Source organism: Choloepus didactylus, chromosome 7 (genome assembly GCF_015220235.1).
Source record: "Choloepus didactylus isolate mChoDid1 chromosome 7, mChoDid1.pri, whole genome shotgun sequence".
In the NCBI taxonomy this organism is placed as follows: Eukaryota; Metazoa; Chordata; class Mammalia; order Pilosa; family Megalonychidae; genus Choloepus; species Choloepus didactylus.
In genome coordinates this window covers 103,313,058-103,329,723 of record NC_051313.1, presented here as the reverse complement: position 1 = coordinate 103,329,723, position 16,666 = coordinate 103,313,058, and positions in this window count along the sequence as shown.

Below are 16,666 nucleotides of genomic sequence, written 5' to 3'. Positions count from 1 at the left end.
TGCTGGTTCCCAAGTTCCTTCATGGGAGCTCCCTGAGGGCTCCCATGGGGCTGAGATGGGTTATCTCCCCAGCTGGTTGTTGAGATTGGATTGTGAGAGTGCAGAGCTCCTCCCTCTGCTGCTCTGGTCTGCATGTAGCTGCCAGCCCTGATGGTGGTCACGATAGAATAAACTCACCCTACCCTTTCAGTTGTTAATTTCTCTGCTTTTTCATCCAGGTCTCCACTATATATTGTAGAGGCCCTTCTCTGACCACTTGTACCCTAGAACTACTGTCTCAGTCATTTTCTCCTTTTTCTCTAGTTATTCCATGGGGGATAAGTTTGCTCTGCCTCTCTTATTTTGTCATCTTCCTGGAAGTCTGGGTTTTATTAACAAATAATCTTTTGGAGGTTTTGAATTACTTTATAATTTTTCAGTAGTATTTTTCATATAGGTAGGGTGTGTGTGTGTGTGTATATATATATAATTTTGCATAAATATTTTTCATATAGTTGGCATAACTTACCAATGACTCAGTTTTTATAAATAAAAATCTTCCAATGGGGAAAAAACATAATTGTTTAAATTCTAAAGACTTTATTTTTAAATTTGTGACTGTCTTTAATGTATGTTGAGCATGACTTCAGAATTAGAGTCCAGGTTCCTATAAGGTAGGAAATATGTTGTACTTTTCCTTTTTCTTTTTTTTCTTTTCTTTCACTGAACCCAATACCATTGTTGAGAACATGGTAGACACTCAAATTATGTTTGTTTGGTATGCTTCCATGTACTTTATATTTTAAAGACTACAATCTTACAGAAGGTAGAGTCTTGGGGGGGAAAGGGCACCCCACAATTGAGTCACTTGTATTGCAAACTTGTCTTCTGTTACATGTAATGACCTAATAACTTCTTATACTTAATCATTGAAATGAATGGAACCAGAGGGGGTACTTCCAACACTTACATTCTAATATTATAGGTTATCATGATCTTGAAGCTATATTTGGAATTAGGAATTAGGAATCATAGATAGATGACCAATGTCAGAGTGACAATGTGTATGAAAAAAAACAAGAAAGTAGGCCTGTGTAGAGAGAAAAAATGAAGCAGGCAGTGCAGAGAATAGTAAAGATGAGAGAGACCACATGGCCCCATTCATTCATGCAACAGTCACTTTTGAGAACCTACCTTATACAGACACTGTGCTAAGTGCTTGAGAAACATTGGTAAACCTAATAGTTATGGCTCATGCCTTCTTAGAGCTTTAGTTCATAGTGAGATTGACACAAGAAACAGATACATAATAAATAAGCACACACATATAGTATCTGTATAATTAACTAAATTATGTTCAGCACCTGGGAAGCAAAATACACTTGTAATGAAGTATAATTGGAGGAAATACTTTAGATTGGAGGATGTTGGAAAAGGCAGATCTCTTTGAGGAAGTGCTCTTTAAGCCAATACCTGGAGCTGGAGCTGCTTAGAAAGAAGAACTGAATCTGACATGCTTCCTGATGGCTCCCCATGCTCTGGTTTGAGTCCTTCCTTCACAAGGCCCAGATGCACTTCTGTCCACTCTGTAGGAGGTGCTTCTGTATCCTAGTAAATCACCCTTTGCTTAAACTAGAGGAAATAGATTTCTGTTAACTCGTGACCAAAGAATCATTATTAATATACATTTAAATGTGGAGTTGATACTTAAATGGGACTTTATGGGATAGTAAGCATAAAATGCATAATTTTGGTCTGATCTTGAAATTGACACTATAGCAGCTGGCATATAGACAAATTTAAATATACTTAATATACCTGTATTTTAAAATAGCCATCTTTCCTAAAAAAAAAAAAAAAAAAAAAGCCTATCTGAAGTGTTTTTTTTTAAATTCATTTTTATTGAGATATATTCACACACCACACAATCATCCAAAGTGCACAATCAAATGTCCACAGCAACACCATATAGCTGCGCACCCATCACCCCAATCCACCCTCTGTAAAAGTGAAAAAAAGAATAAAAAAGAAAAGTAAAAAAGAACATCCAAACCACCACCCCCCCCATCCTATTCTTCACTTAGTTCTTTGTCATCACTTTTCCACCCAACCATCCACACACCGGAGAAAAGGACTGCAATCCACAAGGCCCCCACAACCACACTGACCCCCTGCAAGATGCATTGCTATACAACTGTCTTTAAGAGTCAAGGCCACTGGGTTGTAGTTTGATAGTTTCACCCATTTATTTCTAGCTATTTCACTGCACTAAAACCTAAAAATGGTTATCTATATAGTTCACAAGCGCGCCCACCAGAGTGACCTCCTGACCCCACCTGGAATTTCCCAGCCATGGAAACCTTGCTTTGCCTTACATTGCATTCCCCTTTTGGCCAAGGAGATGCCCTCAACCCCATGGTGTTGGGCCCAGACCCATCCCTGGGACTCACATCCCATATCGCCAGGGAGATCCACACACCCAGGAGTCACATCCCATGTAGTGGGGAGGGCAGCAAGCCCAATCTCACAGTTGACTTAACCAGAGAGAGAAGGCCACATCTGAGCAACAAAGAGGCACACAGGGGGAGACTCCCAGGCACAACCATAAGCAGGTTTAGCCTCTCCTTTGCAGTAACAAGCCTCATAAGGGCAAGTCCCATTATAGAGGGCTCAGCACATCAAACTGTCTGTCCTCAGTGTTTGTGAGAACATCAGCAACAACCCAGGTGAGGAAGTCCAACACCTCTGTATTTTCCCCCAGCTCCTGGCGGGGGGGCCCTGCATATATATTTTTATTCTCTGCCCAAATTACTTTGGGATGTGTCACTATTTCACACTAACCTATGCAAACCTACCAGATCCCTCTTCCTTTTAAAAGTTCCATGTAATTAAGGTATTTGAACAAACTGCACGAGTTAAATTGTTTAGGAAATACAGTTCTTGCACCAACTAACCATCTCTTCCTTTGGTCTCACATGGAATTTGAGGCTTTAAAATGCAGTCAGTATTGTCCTTTACCCTTTGGCCTGATTTGCCCTAGTCATAACCACATCTGCTTCATTCAGTCTGGACTCTTTTTCAGCTTTTTTAACAGTTGCTATGTGTTCTAATACTGACATTCATATCTGCTAAGTTCTAATTCTGAGTTTGGGTGTCACACAGATACCCGATATTCTAAAGACCAGTCAGGTTATACACAAAGGGATCAGCATCTCAGAGTTTGGAGACAGCCTTTACAATTCAGGAATAGATTTGACTGCTGTAAGACCTTACAATCCAGGGACCATTCCCCTGTTAGGCTGTGCTCTAAGATTCAATTCTGAGTTTACACATTGCAGTCAGTCCACATTGGTGAGGCATTATAGTCTTTGCCCTTGTTTCTGGTGTAGTTCACTCAAAATGTTGTCTAAAGGTTCCATTAACCTCATTGCATGTCTTACATCTTCACTCCTTCTCACAGTTACTCAATATTCCACTGTATGCATGCACAACAATTTACCATTCTGTTCCTCAGTCTATGTACTCCTAGGCCACCTCCAACCATTGAAGATTATGCACACTCTCTCCACAAACACCAGTGTGCAAATGTCCATTCATGTCCCTGCTCTCAGATCCTCCAAGCAAATGCCCCCTAATGAGGTTGCAGGACTTTATGGCACCCAAATATTTAGCTTCGTATGGAACCACCCCACTGTCCCCCAGAAAGGCCATACCATTCTACCTCCTAACTGACAGTAAATACAGACATCCCTCTTGCCACATTTTCCCCAGCACTTTTATCCCTGTTTATATTTTTTCATACAATTTTATAGAGCTATATTCACAAACCATATAATTATCCGCAATGTACCATCAGTTGTTCATGGTATCATAATACAGTTGTGCATTTATCACCACAGTCACACTTGGACATATTAATTGCTATGAAAAAAAAAGATTTTTTTAATGAATAATAAAAAAGATAATAAGAAAATAAAATATCATACAATACAATATAATAGTAGGATCAGACAACACCACTAGAAAGAATCCCATATCCCTCCCTTATATCCTCCTCTCATACACATTCAGCCTTGGTATATTGCCTTTGTTACATTTAATGGAAGCATATCACAGTGTTACTGCTGACCATAGACTCCAGTTTGGTTTGATTTTATTTTTCCCCAATACCATCCCCTTAAAGTGTTGTTTTTTTAACCAGTCATAAACTTGTGGGATTTTGGAGACCTTAAGGAAATTAACTCAATTTATAGATAAGGAAAAAAAGAAAAGAAAAAGAGATTCAGGGTTCATTTAAGACTGTAGAATTCATTTGTAACATAACTGGGCTGAAGCATAGAAGTGCAACTCCAATTTTAATGCCTTCTTCAAAAGCATTAGTCACGTCTCTCTGAAAACTCTTAGACATACTTAAAGGTATTAATAACTCTGACCATATTTCAGATGTTTAGTGACAAGATCAAGTCATCAGCAAATGAACTATTACAACAAAAAGTCTAAAAGTCTTGGGGGAAAGGGAAGCATTGCGATAAGATTTAGGCAGATTCTGGAAAACATAGCTGGAATCTAACAAGTTTTCCTGATATAAAATTTCCCCTTTATAGTGATAATTAAACCTTAATTAAATTATGCAGGGCTAGGAATGCCAGCAATCATTATATAGACTAACTTTAAAAGTGTGCTAAGCAGCAATATATTCATGCATGCCACATTGTACCTGAAACATATCATGGATGTCCCCAGGGCCAGATGATGGTATAAAATTGATTACATGATTCTTTGGCAGTAGAAGCTGAAGGCAGATCACTGCAACAACACCCAGTGCTGACCTGGACCAACAACTGTCTGGCCTCTTCCAAATTCTTTTAAAGGTACAACTTAAGAGAACTTTAAGCCCATATAAAATGGTTACATATTGGCTTTCTTAAGAATAAGAACATTTAATAATTCACTCACTGGAAAAAAATCAATATGCCTGTTTGTGAATTTTTAATAGAATTCATTAAAATAGAATTTGAGTATATTTCTTGAAAAAAGAAAGATTATTCATACAAGAAAAAAACACCTTTGGGCATAGTGTTATTGATGCCAGGTAAAGATTTCTAACTGAGGTGAAATTTCTTCTGAAAGTCTAAAGGCTGACTCAGCTGGTATTCAAGTTTCCCACCTATACCTCTTCTCATTCATGGAAAAGGAGAAAAATGGGTAATTTGTAATTAGGGTTTCCCAGAGCAGGAGTGCTAGTAAATTATGCTTCATTTCCTTAAAGGAATTTTGACTAGTTTCATCCTAAATAAGGGGCCCATGTGTTCATCTTTAAGCAAGGCATATAAAGACTTTTTTATAAAGATTTATTCACATACCATACAATCATCCAAAGTATATAATCCATTAATCACATTACCATCATATAGTTCATTCATCACCCCGATCAACTTTTTTTTAACATTTTTCTTGTACCAGAAAAAGTGAAAGCAAGAATAAAAAAACAAGAGTAAAAACAGAACACCCAAATTGTTCCCCCCCTCTTCCTTTATTTTTTTATTTTATTATTATTTTTTTTGCCCCCATTTTTCTACTCATCCATCCATTCACTGGACAAAGGGGAGTGTGATCCACATGGCTTTCCCAATCACATTGTCACCCCTTATAAGCTACATTGTTATACAGTCATCTTCAAGATTCAAGGGATCTGGGTTGTAGTTTGATAGTTTCAGGTATTTACTGCTAGCTACTCCAGTTCATTAGAAACTAAAAAGGGTTGTCTACACTGTGCATAAGAGTGCCCACCAGAGTGACCTCTTGGCTCTTTTCGGAGTCCTCTCAGCCACTGAAACTTATTTCATTTCATTTCACATCCTCCTTTTGATCAAGAAGTTGTTCTCAATCCTACGATGCCAGGTTCAGACTCATCCCCAGGAGTCATATCCTGCATTGCCAGGGAGATTTACACCCCTGGGTGTCAGGTCCCACATAGGGGGGAGGGCAGTGATTTCACCTGTCAAGTTGGCTTAGCTAGAGAGAGAGGGCCACATCTGAGCTACAAAGAGGCGCTCAGGGGGAGACCCTTAGGCACAATTATAAGCAGGCCTAAGGGCATATAAAGATTGAACCATCAAATTATAATTAGGAATCTAATTTCAGTATCCTGCAAGGCCTAAAAACCTTCTTAATTGATGCTTGGTCTTGGAGGCTCTAGGGGCAGCATTAGATAAGGCAGAAAGAAAGTGGCACATATCAGATCCACACACCAGGAGGTGATATGGACCATAATGGGTTGGAATAGTATCTAAAATAATGTGGTATTTAAATTTTATTTCTTTGACTAAAAGGGCAGAAATATGTGTGGAACTTAAGACCTTATCCTGGTCTGTTGAATCTGGTTCCAAGAGTTCCAAATTAATTTCCCCCTTTTGGGAGAAAGACATGTGTGCTTGGAATAATCCGAAGAATTCTGAGAAGGTGAATTGGGGCAGAGGGGACTAACAAAAAATTGATAAGTGCCTTTTAAAGGTCCTAAATGAAAGAGACTTGAGGGGAACTAAATAGGGTCATGAGTTTCTGGGACACTCCCACCATTCGAATTGTTACTGTTCTCCTGGGAGGAGGGTGTGAGAGCAGTTGGATTTAAGACAAAGGAGGTGACCCCAGTATCTATTACAGTCTGTACATCCTCTGCACGTTGCTTTCTTAGAGGGCAAAGAAAACTAGGGAGGTTGCTGCTGTTTTGGGGTGGTTTGGGACAGTCTCTTCTCCAACATCCAGGTTATTTACTGTAATTACAAGTACCAGTGCCCTGAACCCTGTGCGTAAAAGGGTTCATTGGGGGCTTATTTGGCTGCTGTATTTGGAACCCTTGGTTTGTGCTAATTGTATTTGCATTGTTTTAGCTTGGGGAGCTTTCTTTTTCTCAGCCTTTTTAAAGGTGTGAACTAATTGATGTGCAAGATTTATTAAATCATTGGGTTCCATGGTGGCCCAATTTAGTTGTTTACATTTCAGAGTAGTGCTTGGTTTTCTGAAAGTCCATTAACAGAAACAGAATTAAACAGAGTAGAGGTTTTATAGTTAATATGGTCAATACCTGAGAATTGTTAAAAGGTTTTCCAGTCTATTATAATATTCATATATGGGCTTATCTGATTTCTGGGTACATTGTTGGATTTTTTCCTTCAATAATTGGGGGAAATTATAAGTATTACCTTATGAAGTTCCTTAGCTAGCTTAAATGCTTCAGTTTTGTCAATAGCTCTTCATTTTGAAAAGTCATTTGAGGAATCTTTCTAATTAGCTTTATCTATTCAGATTTTGGCATGAACTTCACCAGCAGTCATGGGAATTAATTGGTAAAGGTCTGAGAATCCAGACCCATAAGTTTGAATGATTGAGTTATTTTGCAAAACCCACTGGTCTTCAGTAGGATTTTGGAACTCTTACTGCTACAGGAAAGGAGTTAGGCTAAGCTAGAGCATAGAGGAGGATGACAGAAAGGGTTTAAATGAGCGTTAGAACAGTTAAGAGTCAGGAGTTATAATTTTTCAAGCTTGATAATGCACTCAGGTAAGTCTTGTTAATTTAGTGTTTATTTCTTGAAGAGAGGAAATTTTTAAATTAGTCATATATTTGGAAGCTTCCAAGTACCAATTTAAGTAAGTATCCCATCCCAGTTGCTTAATTATCCAGTTGAACATGCAAATATACCAATATAGGCATACAAAAAGATCCTCATTGTGGCCATTGTGATTCAAGATTTTCTCTAGTGCAGCAAGTCCAGTGGGATAAGAACTTACATGAGGCAGGACCATATTTTTTGTGCAAGATACCAGCTGGTGTGCTAGATAGCAGGCACCATTTAAGTTCTTAAATGGATTGGAACCCATTCTTTTGGTTCTGATTGTGAGCAGCCCTAAAGCCTAAGTCTGGGAGGAATTGTGTGGGTTGGGGGCAAGTTTTGTACTGTTTGTTTTACAGTGTGCCTTTCATGGAATACTTGTTTTACCTGGTGGGACTTGCCCTTGTGGGGCTCATTACTGCAAAGGAGAGGCTAAACTTGCATATAATTGTGCCTAAGAGTCTCCCCCTGAGTACCTCTTTGTTGCTCAGATGTGGCCCTCTCTCTCTCTAACTAAGCCACCTCGGCAGGTGAACTCAAGGCCCTCCCTCCATGTAGGACCCAACTCCCAGGGGTGTAAATCTCCCTGGCAATGCAGGATATGACTCCCAGGGATGAATCTGGACCTGGCATCATGGGATTGAGAATATCTTTTTGACCAAACAGGAGATGCAAAATGAGACGAAATAGTTTCAGTGGCTGAGAGATTTCAAGTGGAGTCGAGAAGTCACTCTGGTGGACATTCTTATGCACACTATAGATAACACCTCTTAGGTTTTAATGTATTGGAATAGCTAGAAGTAAATACCTGAAACTACCAAACTCCAAAGTCTGGACTCCTGAAGGCAATTATATAATAATGTAGATTACAAGGGGTGACAGTGTGATTGTGAAGGCCTTGTGGATCACACTCCCTTTGTCTAGTGTGTGGATGGATGGGTAGAAAAATGGGGACAAGAACTAAATGACAAATAGGGTGGGTTGGGGGGGATGGTTTGGGTGTTCTTTTTTCACTTTTATTTTTTATTCTTATTCTGATTCTTTCTGATGTAAGGAAAATGTTCAGAAATAGATTGTGATGAATGCATAACTATATGGTCGTATTGTGAACAGTTGATTGTATACCATGGATGATTGTATGGTATGTGAATATATTTCAATAAAACTGAATTAAAAAAAAAAAAAAAAGGCTATGGCTAGAGCTATAGAAACTTAAAAAGGATGAGTTCTCTCAGAAATACAATTCTCAGAAATGTATATGAAATAAAATACCCTAAGGGGCCATTCCAACTAAGGGCTGTGTTGGGTAAGAAAAGTATCAAACCAAACCCAAACAAAATAAAACAACAAAGGATAATCATGAAAGTACAAGAAAATCTGGGCTGTTGATGAATATAGACTTTTTTTTTTCTTAGCACAATTGGATGTTGGTTTTGCAAATTAGTAGCATTTATGTTTATGGCCTTACATGTGAGGTAACATATTCAGAGTCTCACTAGGATTATTTTTTGGTATTTTTTCTCCTCCCTTCACCAGAAAGAAGCCATAGACCCACTTACCTCAGCAGAGTCTTGTGATGTAAAATGAAATGTAGAGATTGCCTCAGAAAATCTGCATTCCTGGCTTTGTTTCTCAGAACCCTACATTTTGGATGTTGTTTTGTTTTAATTATTAAGTGGAGGGGAGAGACATGATGAAGGCCTCTGAAGGCTACAGAAATGAGAGGACAGATTTTCTTTAAAGTTGGAGGGTCAGGAGCTCTGCAGCAGCAAGAGTGTAAGGTCCCCTGCCCATCTCCCACTCCCCACACTCACCCAACAACTAGTGTCTTGTACATTTTTAGAGGATTACAAACGTTATGGCCTTGTGGTGCTCTAAGAGGAGATAGACTCCAAATGAAAGACTCTAAATAAGCCTTTGAAATGGCTCTCATGCCCAAACTTGATCTCAGTGTGGCAGGACTTCCTGTCCTGTCTATGTCCTCTCCTTTCTCTTCTGGATTCTGTTGACTTACAGCTTCCAGAAACTCCCTGTGACTTTCTCTGTGTCTGAATTTCTTCTGCTTATAAAGGACTCCAGTAATCCAGGTAAAGGATTCAATTGGGCCACACTTTAATATCTTCAAAAAGTCCTATTTACAATGGGTTCACACCCACAGAGATGTGAAGACTAAGAACACATTTTTCTGAGGTACATAATCTACCACAGGCACATTATCCCTGAGTAGAACTTTTTTCTTTCCTTTTCATCCAGGTTAATTTAGAACAAAGATTTTTGTCAAGTTGTCTTGAAAATAGAGCTCTATTATGGTGGAAAGTACAGTAGGCAAAAATTAAAATTGTTATTAAGCTCAGCTCTACAATGTGTTCATTTTATTACCTTGTATAAAGTACTTAACCTTCTGAGGCAGCTTCCAAGTCCATGAATTACTATGCAAAGTTAAGCTATCTTTATTATCTTTATTGCCATCTAATGTAAATATAAACTAACTCCAACTATAATAGATTCTTGAGTTCTGAAACTAGTGTTCTAGCACAGACTTGTGATTTGAGGTCTAATATCAACTGAGAAAAACATACAGTTCATTTTTTTTAAACCTAATATTTATTTTAAATCAACTTGCAGTTTTCAAATTTCTGGTAGTATTTTGATGTCCACTTTTGTTTATAAACACAATACCAGTGTCTCCTTACCCTTTAAAAGTATTTTTTCAGTATCTGTGGAACAAAGTGAATGACACTACAAGAGCAACTAAAATAATCAAATACCTAGGAATAATTTTAACCAACGATGCAGAGACTGGTAGTCAGAAAGCTACAAAACATTGCTAAAAGAGAACAAAGACCTAAATAAATAGAAGTACATTCCATGTTCAAGAATTGGAGGATGAAATATTGTTATGATGTCAATTCTGTCAAAGTGATTTATAGATTCAATGCAGTCCCAATCAGAATTCCAACAGCCTTCTTTGCAGAAATAGAAAAGCTAATCATCAAATTTATATGGAAGGGTAAGGGAACCCAAATAGCCAAAGCCATCTTGAAAAAGAAGAACTAAGTTGGAGAACTCACAAGTCCTGATGTTAAAACTTTCTAAAAAAGTGTTAATAATAAAGTGGTATATGGGAACTCAGTATCATATGCATGATTTTTCTGTAAGCCCACAATTTCCCTGGTTAAAAAAAAATAGTGAATGATGCCATAAAATCTCTTTGAGGAAGAAAGTGGAACTAATGCCCAACAGTGCAGCTGTGTCTGATGAATGGAAATAATTTTAAGCTAAGAATATATTTATTATCTTTATTAAAGTTAGATGAACAGCTCATTCATATCTACAAAAGAGAAGCAAATCTGGATGATATAAATTGAAGTGATTTTCTGTGTGCATGGAATTAAAGAAAAAATTGATTTCTTACACAACTTAGACATTAAATGTCCTTAAATGTCACTTAAGATAGTGAAAGCCAAGTGGAAAAGACTGATGGTTAGCAGTGATACAAAATACTGTTGTTCCAAAATTACATTAGGTCCCACCATGGAAGTGAAAAAGGCCATTACAGGCTGTGACCGATACCATAAAAGCACTTCATACATGTGAAATGATAAAAAAAAAAAAAAACCAATCACTTCCATTTTATTTGATTAAAAAAACACATCATCCTAATATTTATGGACACATTTGAATTACTATTGCTTTACATAACTGTTCCTATACTTTAAAATTGCAAATATATAATGTGTAGTCTTCCAATGTACCAATTTATCCAAAAATCATCAATAGTGCAGAGAGAGTCCCTGTGACAGTCTAGCATTGTTGAATTACCACTTTCAGTATCATCCCTGTGATTTCTGTAGCATCTGCTTAGTGTCTTGAATAAGACTATCCTATATTACAAATGCAGGGGATTTTGAGTACTGCGTTCATACAAAGAAATCTCGATAATCAATACATTCCCAAAACGCTTACTATTTGTTGAAATATTTTTGAACTTCTCTTCAAAATGTAACTTCATAATATGGGAGACACTGATAATTTTTAAAAGTTAGTGAAGTATTATATTCATCTCAAAAATTGCACATAAGTGTACATCTCACTAAATTTTCAAAAACTGGTGAGCTGAGCACAAGATCAAGAAGCAGAACATCATCTGCACACCAGGAACTCTCTCGTAATCTCTTCCAGTTACTATCTAACCTCAATAATGGTAACCAGTCTCTGGACTTTTAATATCTTGGACAGTTTTGCCTGTTTTTGCACTTTACATAACTGAAATCATCCAGTCTATGCTGTTTGGTGACTGATTTATTTCACTCAACAGTATCTTTGTTAGGTTCATACATATTGTATGTAGTTGTAACTCATATTTCTTATTTCTTTATGGTAGTCCATGTGTGAATAGAGCACAATTTATTTATTCTATTGTTGGACATTTGATTAGTTTCCAGTTTGGGGCTTTTATGAATAGTGCTGCTTAAAACATTCTAAAAATGACATTCATTGAATATATGGACCCTTTTTTTTTGAAAAGGGAGTATTTGAACCCTATGCAATTGCTGTTTTTGTAAAGCACAAACAATTGATGTTAGAAATCTCATAAAAGTCAATCTAATGTCTAGGATTAAAATTGTTGGAGATTATATGTATATATTTTCATGCTAGTAGATACCGATGAGTTTGCCAAAATTGTTGTACTAATATACCATTCACTTCTCCTAAGAGTATATTATTGTTAGGTTTCTCTACAACATTTCTAATTTGGTAGATTCTTTTCTCTCTTTCTTGTTTAAAAATTTTAGCTATTCTGATAGGTATGTAGTGATAGCTTATTGTAGTTTTAATTTGCATTTGACTAATTAAGCCCATTTTTATATATTTATTGACAATTTGAATATCCCATTTGATGAAATATATTTTAGGTCCTTTTTCTGTTTTTCATGGGTGAGGCATGACCATTTTTTCATGAGAGTGAGGTAACATTAATCTGGGTGAGCCCCCCTCAATGAAGAACCTGGCTGGGTTGAAGGAAGGGAAGTTATAGTTTGAGTGCTCTAAAAATGTGATAAATGTGATTACAAAAAGAATGAAAGAAAAAAAGACATTAAATCAGACATATACAGATACTTTCAACAAGTTCAAGTAGTTTTCCACTGGCCTTAAATTCTGTCTTGCATTCGAGAGGAGTGATGAGCATTCTACATACATACATTCTTACATACAAAAATTAGTCATTTTTCTCTACTTCAGGCACGAAGGATCCTTCTCTGGCACAGATGGGAACATACAATTGATGACAATGCTTTCTTGACATTTGGTTGTGATTTTTATCAGCTTTAAGTCAAGAGAAAAAATAACATAAACATTAACATAAACATAACACTTTGGTTAGTAGCTGTTTGCTCAGGTAAAGAATACTCAGGATTACTGGATATTGTGTGTGTTAAGCCCTACTATATAACTCAGAGTCTGGCACATTGTCATTCTTTATCAATTAATGGAGTCTAATGACTGATCTAACTTTATTGATTCTCCTACCCCACTTCTCACTTCAGTCTTAACAGCTTAAGGGAGTCAGGTCATCAGACTTAATTTATCCATCTGTATCTTACCTCAGTCTTTTAATTGGATAAATTAGTAAATAGAAATAAAAGTGCTGGGTATTGATGATGACAGTGAAAAGGGAAACTTAAAACTTAAAAAAAGAGAAAATAAAATGCCAATCTCCTTTGAAGAAAAATTAATTTTACCTCTCATGTTACTTTGGAAATCTCAATAGAGACCTTAAAATTCTGAGAAGTTATTTTGTAGTTTCATTCAATCTCATATGTATCTTCCAAAATAAAATTTTCTATACTGTGGTTGATGTCAGGACTCAAATATATAATCAGAAAATACAAAGTTAAGAAAATGTTTCATTAATTCCTTAAGGATTCATTTGAGTTTCAGGTCTACATCAGGACTATACACCAAATATTTTATTTTATTCACCCTCCAAAATGTTATTCCTCACATTCTAAACAGTGTTTAAAGAGTAACCCTTAAAATAAATAGTTTTATGAATGATTATTTTTCATACTAAAATGAAAACTCAGTACCTTCTTTTATAAAATCACATTTTTAACTATATTGTCAGACCAATTTTAGTAAAGATTGCTTGGTAATATTGAATTCTTGGAAGGTTTTAAGACATTTTCCTTGTTCCTTTTGTGCATCTAGGTTAGTTTCTTTTCATTATTTACAGTGGAAAAATGAATGAAAATAATGTATTATAGTTACCCATATATTTACTAAAGAAAATAAAATAGTTTAGATGAGATTTTATGTGTGAAAAACCAAATTCAATATAAAACATAGGTAAAAGCAAGATGGGCCTATTAAAATCTAGGGTGGCCCAGCCTTGCCCTGTCACCCTTAAAGCACCTCTAGGCATTCCCAAGGGTTCTGAGCAATGCAGTCTGAAAGGTGTTGAAGAAGTGAATTGGCATCATAGATATTCTTTCAACCTAAAAGTTACATGATGCTGGGTCTAGTTTAAGCTTTGCATTGCAACACTCTTTTTTTCTTTAAATTCAATTGTTGAGTCACTGTGAGTGAACTCAGAAGAGACTGACTTATTACAGAGCAAATCAATGTTTTATTCATAATGGTAGATAAATCCAATTATTCACTTACCACAATATGGATTTTCCAGTTTCAACGTACTAAGGGAGCTCCATCAATAAATATAAGGCTGAGAACTGAGCATGGATTTTTATACTGCCACAGACTGATATTCGGAAAGGATGTCCCATCAAGCTCCAACTAGGTGAAGCCACTCAGTAAGAATACATGATTCTGGGTTTCCTCTCTTCTGAAAAGTCATCCAGACACATGGTCAAATTTTTAGTCTCCCTCTAACACTTTTCTAGATACACTAAGGAGTATATTCATGTTTTTATTTGCCATTATTTCTCTATGCTCTGTTTCAACACATTACCAAATAATCAGCTTGATTTAGCAACTATTCGAGTTCTTACTACTTATAAGACTCTCTGTTATATAATATGAATTTTTAAAAGATTATACAATACATAGTCCCTTCCCTCAATGAATTTAGAGTCACATCACAATTTTTGCAGGCATATATAGATTCTGCTTTGTTGATTCCATTTCAAATAATCTGTTGACTGATTCTGGCAACTAATTTATTGATGGTGGTAGAAGTTGGTAGATTGCATTATTTTTCAGCAAATATTCAATTTGCTCTTTCTCTGCTCCCATCCATCAGAAGTATAATTCCTCAAACTCCTGATGTGGGGCTTGGCCATGCAGCTTGCTTTGGCCAATGAATGTGGGTAGAAATTTCCAATAAGAGGCTTTAGGGGACAATGCATGTTTTCCACCAACCCTTTTGTGTTCCTGCTCTCCACCATAAGAATATTATTCACAGATAGGAACTGCTCTTTTTGCCTGGGAACCAGAAAGAAAGGGCACTAGGAATAGGTCCAGTTTGAAGCCTGGAATAGTGCCACAGCAATTGTTCCACAGCTGTTAATATCCAGCATGAGGGAGAAGTAAATATTTGCTGTTGGAAATCACTGAGATTATAGTTATTGAAACCTGGAAAATCCAAAGGATGCTTTGATATCATTATTGCATTATTGCCATGGCACATAGTCAGCTGTAGTTACATCTAGAAAGAATCCTATTGACGATTAACTCCATCCATTGTTTGAGGACTTTCTCTAATGTCAGTGATGGAGAGTGTAACACCCCAAATTAAAAGGTTTTCTTATTTAGATGAGCTGCTGTCACTTATTGCTTTAACTTTCAGAGTCAGTGAACCATGGGTTAGTGCTCCAAAGCAAGATGAACATTAATATTTCTGTGAATAGAATGAGATTAAAGGGTGAAGAGGTGGGTCACGTAAACCTGGATGCCTCTCTAAATGTTTGGGTTATTTAAGTGGGCAAGCTATTCTATGGTAGACAAGTGATCATTTTAATTTCTTTTTTAATGGATTTTATTTTTAGAACAATTTTAGAATTAGAGAAAAATTGAACACATAGTACAGAGTTCCCATATGCCCCCAAATATAGTTTCCTCTATTACCTGACATTGTTAATGAACCAATATTTATACATTATTAACTAAAGTCCATAGTTTATTTAATTTTCCTTTGTTTTTATCTCATGTTCTTTTGCAGTACCAGGATCACATCCAGGATACAATGTTACCTTTAATTGTCACATCTGCTAGGCTCCTCTTGGCTGTGGCAGTTTCTCAGACTTTACTTGATTTTGAGGAAATTGACTGTTGTCAGGAATACTGATGAAGTATTTTGTAGGATCTCTTTCTACTGGAATTTACCCGATTTTTTTTTTAATGATTCAGCTATGGTTATGGGTTATTTGGAGGAAGATTACATCATATCAAGGGTACATACTATCAGTCTGATTTATGAATATTAGTGCTGGCCTTTGCCACCTGGCTGAAGTAGTGTTTATCAGGTTTCTCCTCTGTGAAGTTACTCTTTTTCTCTCTTTTTCATGCTGTACTCTTTGGAAGGAAGTCGTTGGATACAGCTCACACCTGAGTAGTGGGGAGTTATGCTATGCCTCTTTTGGGTGGAGTAACTATGTAATTTATTTGGAATTCCTCTTCATAGGACATTTGACCCTTCTCTATTTATTAAATTATTAAATTGTTTATTTAAGTCAGTCTTAACTCATTAATATTTATTTTGTATTTTGTATTATAATCATAATCCAATAATACTTTATGTTCTTGCTCAAATGGTTCCAACTTTGGCCATTGTAAGTTTTTCAGTTGGTTCCTGTGTCCCTTTGACATAACGTATTTTGTGGTGTGTGTTTAAGCATTCCTTACTTTCTCAAACTACAAGATTCTCTAGGTTAATGCTGTGTATTTCCTGCCCCAGTCCTGGAATCTGCCATTTCTCCAAGGAAACTTGGTTCCTTTTAATGGATAATGGGTATTAGAAATCAAGATGTGGACAGCTGGTAACATTTTTTAGACCCTCTCAGCTGACAAAGCACAGAAATAAATGTGTTTATGCTAACCCATGTAGATGCACAT